A 6,000-nucleotide genomic window follows, 5' to 3' on the forward strand; every position below is an offset into this window, starting at 1 on the left:
TCAGGATGTCAGATGTTGTGTTCCTTTCTGAAGACACTAGGGGAGAATTTGTTTTCTTATCATTTCCAGCTTCTAGAGGCTGTCTGCATTCCCGGCTCCTGACCTCCTTCTGTTTTCAAAGCCAGCAATGACCTGTTGTGCCTTTCTCATATTTCATTACTCGGATCCCTTCTGCCTCCCTCTTCCACATTTAAAGACCCTTGTGATTACACTGGCTCCACCCAGATAATCTAGAATAATCTCTCTTTTAAAGTCAGCTGAGGAGCAACCTTAATTTCCCTTTGCTACATAACACAGCCACAGATTCCAGAGATTAGACTGTAAACGTCTTTGGGAAGGCCTTTATTCTGCCTATTACAAGTGTCTGTACACTCATATGCATGTACATGCACAGTAAAAGGCTGGAAGGGCATATACCTAACTATACAGCAAATTAAAATACAGTGGTTGCTTCTGAAGAGGGAATGGGAGTTGGGTGAGAAATAAGGGAGAACTGTCATGCTTTGCCTCATGATTCTCACATTTATTTTGGAGTAACAAACCTGAACTTAAAGATTTATAAGCATAATCATAAAATATTATTGAATTTTAATTTATTTATATTTTTCATTTGAACATAATGTATATAATATTATGGTAGAGTAAGAAATATATATTTTGGTGTTCATCCTGGACTCCTGGCCAGAGTTTCTAAAATCCTTATAATTTCCTAAGGGGTAAGAGTAATAGGAGGGGCTTCCCCGGTGGCTCAGTGGTTAAGAATCCGCCTGCCAATGCAGGGGACACGGGTTCGATTCCTGGTCCGGGAAGATCCCACATGCCGCGGAGCAACTAAGCCCGTGTGCCACAACTACTGAGCCTGCGTGCCGCAACTAATGAAGCCCGCACGCCTAGAGCCCGTGCACCACAAGAAAGAGTAGCCCTCGTTTGCCGCAGCTAGAGAAAGCCTGCGCCCAGCAATGAAGACCCAACACACCCAAAAATAATAAATAAATAAATTAATTAATAAAATAAAATAAAATTAAAAACAAACACAGACTCTATAAAAAAAAAAAAGGAGTAATAGGAGCATCTTTTGTTAAAATATTTGGTTTTTGTTCCCAGTTCTGAAATAGCTCCAGGTCAATAAAAGTGAAAGGAACGTCTTTTGTTATTCACGATAAGACCCCTTCAACCACACCTGAATTAATGTTAATGAGGTGGTTGTTGGAAAACCCCCCCCACCCCCCCCACCCGCCCCCGGGAATACCAACAGTGTGATTAGAGGGTTGGAACTTTCTGCCCCACTCCGTAACCTCTGGAGCAGGGAAAGGCTGCAGGCTGAGTTGATCACTAATGGCCAATGATTTAATCAAGCATGCCTACTTAATAAAGCCTGCATAAACACCCTAACAACGAAGTTTGCAGAGCTTCTGGGTTGGTGAACAAGAACAAGTCCACGTACTGGGTGGATGATGTGTCTCGCACTCCACGGGGACAGAAGGTCCAATGCTCGGGACTCTTCCAGACCTTGCCCTGTGTATCTCTTCATCTGGCTGTTTGTTTTCATCCTTTAATAAATCGGTAATAGTAGGTAAATTTCCCCTGCATTCTGTGAGCTGTTCTAGCCAATTACTGAACCTGAGAGGCGGGGGTCATGGGAATTCCCAATTTATAGCTGGTCGGTCAGAAGTACAGATGACAACCCAGGACTTGCAATGGCATCTGAAGTGGAGAAGCACTCCTGTGGGATTGAGCCCTTACCTTGTAGGGTCTGGGCTAACTTCAGGTAGTTAGTGTCAGAAGTGAGTTAAATGCAGGACTCTGACTTTGCTGAGAATTGGGGAGTTGCAGAAAAGCCCACACAGTGAATGTTAGAAGTGTCGTGAGGGTAGACGAGGCAATTTTATTCTAATGTACAGTCTCAGTTTTAATATAAAATCTCAGTCTGTAGTAAGCAATACTATACTTAATGGGTTCAGTGGTAGAATTATTGAGAGGTCAGTGTAAAACTGGATAAAAACAGAGGTATAAGCATTCTGTTAACAAAATCTGCCCATTTGTTTTGTTAATAGTCACTATAGAAGTATATAAAGAACTGTCTTATCTGCCTCTGGGAAGTACACTTGTGTCAGATGGAATGAAAGGTGTGTGTGGTATGAGATCAATGTTGAAGTTTACAGAAAGCTGACACATTTCCTGTCACATTCTTGTACCTTGATTATAGGTTGTTAGCTATCTCAACAGGTGCTTCTATGTCACTAGTCTTCGGGAATTTCACTCTTTTTCATTTCTGACACACCTCCTTCTTCTGTCTTCTTTGTCTTCATGGTCTTTCCTTTTTTCAACTATTCTTATACTCCTTGAATCATTTAGACTTTTGATTAAATAAATACTCTAAAATACATGAACGTATTTGCATAAATATACCCTCACAGAAGCATATAATTATCAGAAATGCTTTTATGCCTTACTTTTTTTTTTTTTTTTATAATTTATTTATTTATTTTTGGCTGTGTTGGGTCTTCGTTTCTGTGCAAGGGCTTTCTCCAGTTGCGGCAAGCGGGGGCCACTCTTCATCGCGGTGCGCGGGCCTCTCACTGTCGCGGCCTCTCCCGTTATGGAGCACAGGCTCCAGACGCGCCAGTTCAGTAGTTGTGGCTCACGGGCCTAGCCGCTCCGCGGCATGTGGGATCTTCCCGGACCGGGGCACGAACCCGTGTCCCCTGCATTGGCAGGCGGATTCCTAACCACTGCGCCACCAGGGAAGCCCTATGCCTTACTTTTAAAATAAATGACACCAGCTTAAAGTTACACTTAAAGAAATTCTAAGCTTACTTTAAAAAATTACCTGCTTGAACACATACAATTCTTCTAAGGACAACCCACCTCACATATATCAAGGTAAACACTTGTAAATTAACAGCAACGGTTTTTTGAGAATCACAGGATGCTTGAACATTCATTGGTTAGACTGAGTATGTGAAAAATCACACCAGGCTCTGCATAACTCTTTTAAAGCAAGAATATATACGAGGTTTTTTTTGTTTTTTTTTTTAATGAGAGAGAGAGACTGAGATTCTCACGTAGAGAAGAACTGGTGTTTGGAATGGATCGGTGGGTGGTAGAAGCATAGCAGAGTGGCTGCCTGCCACCTAGCAGATCAAAAAGAGGGGAGTGAAGGTGCTGGCTAACTCAGTTTGTGGAGGATGGTTTCTCCGTGTGGCCCTTTGCAGCCATCCGGAGGGGACACTGAGGTAGACCTGCAGCAGGAATAGAAAGGGTGTTACTCAGGGCTGAGAAGTCAGAGAAAAATGTCCTGCAGGGAGTTTTCATTTCTGCTGAAGTAGAGAGAGAGAGGAGAGAGATTCTCCCATTTCCAGAAGAGTCCAACAGCAGAAGCAGTAGCCTCCAAGGCCCGGTCTGCAGGGGCAGGGAGGGGCATGTTGGCAACCCTAATAAGTGGTAACAGTTATGACCACAGCAAAATCCTCAAACTCTCTTGCCTTCATGGCCCAAACTGCCCACTGGTGTACCCAACCTTTGGCCCATTCATTCTGTAAATATCTCATCCAATCTGCTTATTTACAAGAATGGCGTATGGCATACTCTTTGACAGTCTTTGTGTTTTCACTCTATTGTTTTCTATTTTTAGGTTGTCTTCTCCTTCAGGGATGAACCTGTGTTTTTATAACTTCTTATGAACATGCAACACAGACCAAGCACAAAAGCTCTTTAATGGTGAGGATTAGAACTAGAGAAAGGGGGAGACTTCACATTCACACTCATTTGGATAAATCTCAGAGAACTGAAATATTTGGAACAAGATAGTGGGTGGAAAGGTTTTTGTTGTTCTTGTTGTCTTGCCATTTTCCAATAAAGCGCAAGTCTTTTTTGTATCCAGTATCCTTCAGTAATTTATTTTAATTAAATAAATAAAAGGAGATAAGTCAATATATCTGGAAAAGATATTAAAAAATCTAGTAAAATTCCAATTAGAGATACTAAATTGAACCTATGTATTTAATTCCATTTTTTTCCAAAATTCCCACTGAAACATCAGTAAGATGATTTTTTTTAAAGCATAAACTCTCAAGGAAAAGAAGACTATAGCAACCAAATTTTGGAAGCTGAGAAATTAAAGGAATGAGTGACAGAGTGACAGTTGACCTTAGCAGACCAGAGAAAGTGGAATCCTGAGCTTGGCAGAAGGAAAAGGGGAAGGAAAAAAAAAAACCTAGCAGACCCCTCAAAGGGCTCGGGATTTGATGGCACCAAGACCTCTAGAAGTGGGGTATGTGTGTGATCAAAGACAACAAGATTGACGAAAAGTGCATGAAAGAAGAAGTTGGATCCTGAGTTCCTTTCCTGAAATCCAAATGACTGGTATGTACCTCTCCTTTATCTTGGATGAAGACTGGAGATTTAGTCTCTGGATATTGTAACTGAGGGTCTCTGGCCTGTAGGACTTGATACTGACTATTGTAGTTATTACTGCTGTATAATTACTCCCACCTCCCACTCCCTCCCCCCCCCAAAAAAACCTTAGTAGGATAGAACAACTATTTTATCATGCTCATAGATTCTGTGAGTGTCAGTTAATTCAGACAACGCACGACAGGGACAACTGGTTTCTGCCCCACATGTCTTGGATGGTTAGGTGCTGGGATCATCAGCTGAAGTGTCTCCACTCAACATGTCTGGCAGTTGATGCTGTGGGCCTCAGCTGGGCTCAGCTGGCCAGGGTCAACTGAGCTCCCAGTGTGGTCTCTGTGCCTGGGCTTGTTTGGGCTCCCTCACAGCATGGCGGCTGGATTCTTAAAGCAAGTATCCATGAGAGAAGAGAGGCGTATATGGCTTTCTTGTCATCTAATCCCTTCAAGATATGGTATTCCAAAAGATGAATCCAATTTATGATTTTGACGATCTGCTCATATCTCAGAACCACCAAAAAAAACCACAGCTCATCCTCAGTGTTGGGGGATTATATTTTCATCAGAGGCTACGTTGGCTCTGATTCTAACTCTGACAATAAAACCCACAGAAACCCCCACTTGACTTCCAAAATCATTTTTGCAGAGACCTTTGTTCATGTCAACTGCCTTCAATGGGAGTGGTTTTCCTTCAGCGCTTTAAGTTCAATCTTTAAAGACGTTTTGGTCACTATGAGTTTGACGTATTATTATTCAGATAAGCATTTATTGAATACTTTTTGTCATTTTGTATTTAGGTTGCCAATTCATCACTTGAGAGTCTGCTAATCCCAACTCACTTACAAGTGTTCCTGAAATTTGGATATCCTGATTTAAGGACACTTGAGGTATCTTAGTTTTAGTCAGAAGTCTACATAGCAGGCAAGTGAACTGAGAAAGAGACCCCGCTTTTTCTATCCAGCCATAATCTTATAAAATATAATATTATTAAAAATATATATAAGTACATTAAAGAACAGTATATTTAAACATGCTATTCTTACAGAGCAAGATTTTAAAAAATAAACACCTATGTATATTTGTAGCACCTTATTAGTAAGCCTCTTTGATTATGGTTGCTAAAATTTCCTATATCTTTCTGTAGACAAAACCCTGGCATTTTTCTATCCCCTATTTGATTTGCCATTGAAGTTTCTTAGCTTATTTGAAGCCTAGCTCTGCAATGGAATAACATGATTGTTCTTAGAGCAATCCATATTTGCTGTCTGTCCAGGTCGTGTTGCCATTCATTAAACTGACAAAGAACTGTGAGTAGAATGCGAAAAACACGGCATCACTCTTCTTCTCCTTGGAGGGGTGCCTCTCTTTTCCTTCCACAGAGCAAAACCAGAAAAAGTAACACTGTGGTCACACTATAGTCACACAGCCGTGTAAAAACATTTTTCAATCAGAAAAAAAAAAAACTGTTTTCTGAGAAAATCTCCCTCCTCCCCTAAATTCATAAACAACTCCGCCTTAGAGCCTGAGGTGATGCTTCCAGCAGCTCCCATGATTTGTAAATCAGTTTCCCTCCTTACCAAAAAAATTA

Source organism: Balaenoptera musculus, chromosome 4 (assembly GCF_009873245.2).
Source record: "Balaenoptera musculus isolate JJ_BM4_2016_0621 chromosome 4, mBalMus1.pri.v3, whole genome shotgun sequence".
NCBI lineage: Eukaryota > Metazoa > Chordata > Mammalia > Artiodactyla > Balaenopteridae > Balaenoptera > Balaenoptera musculus.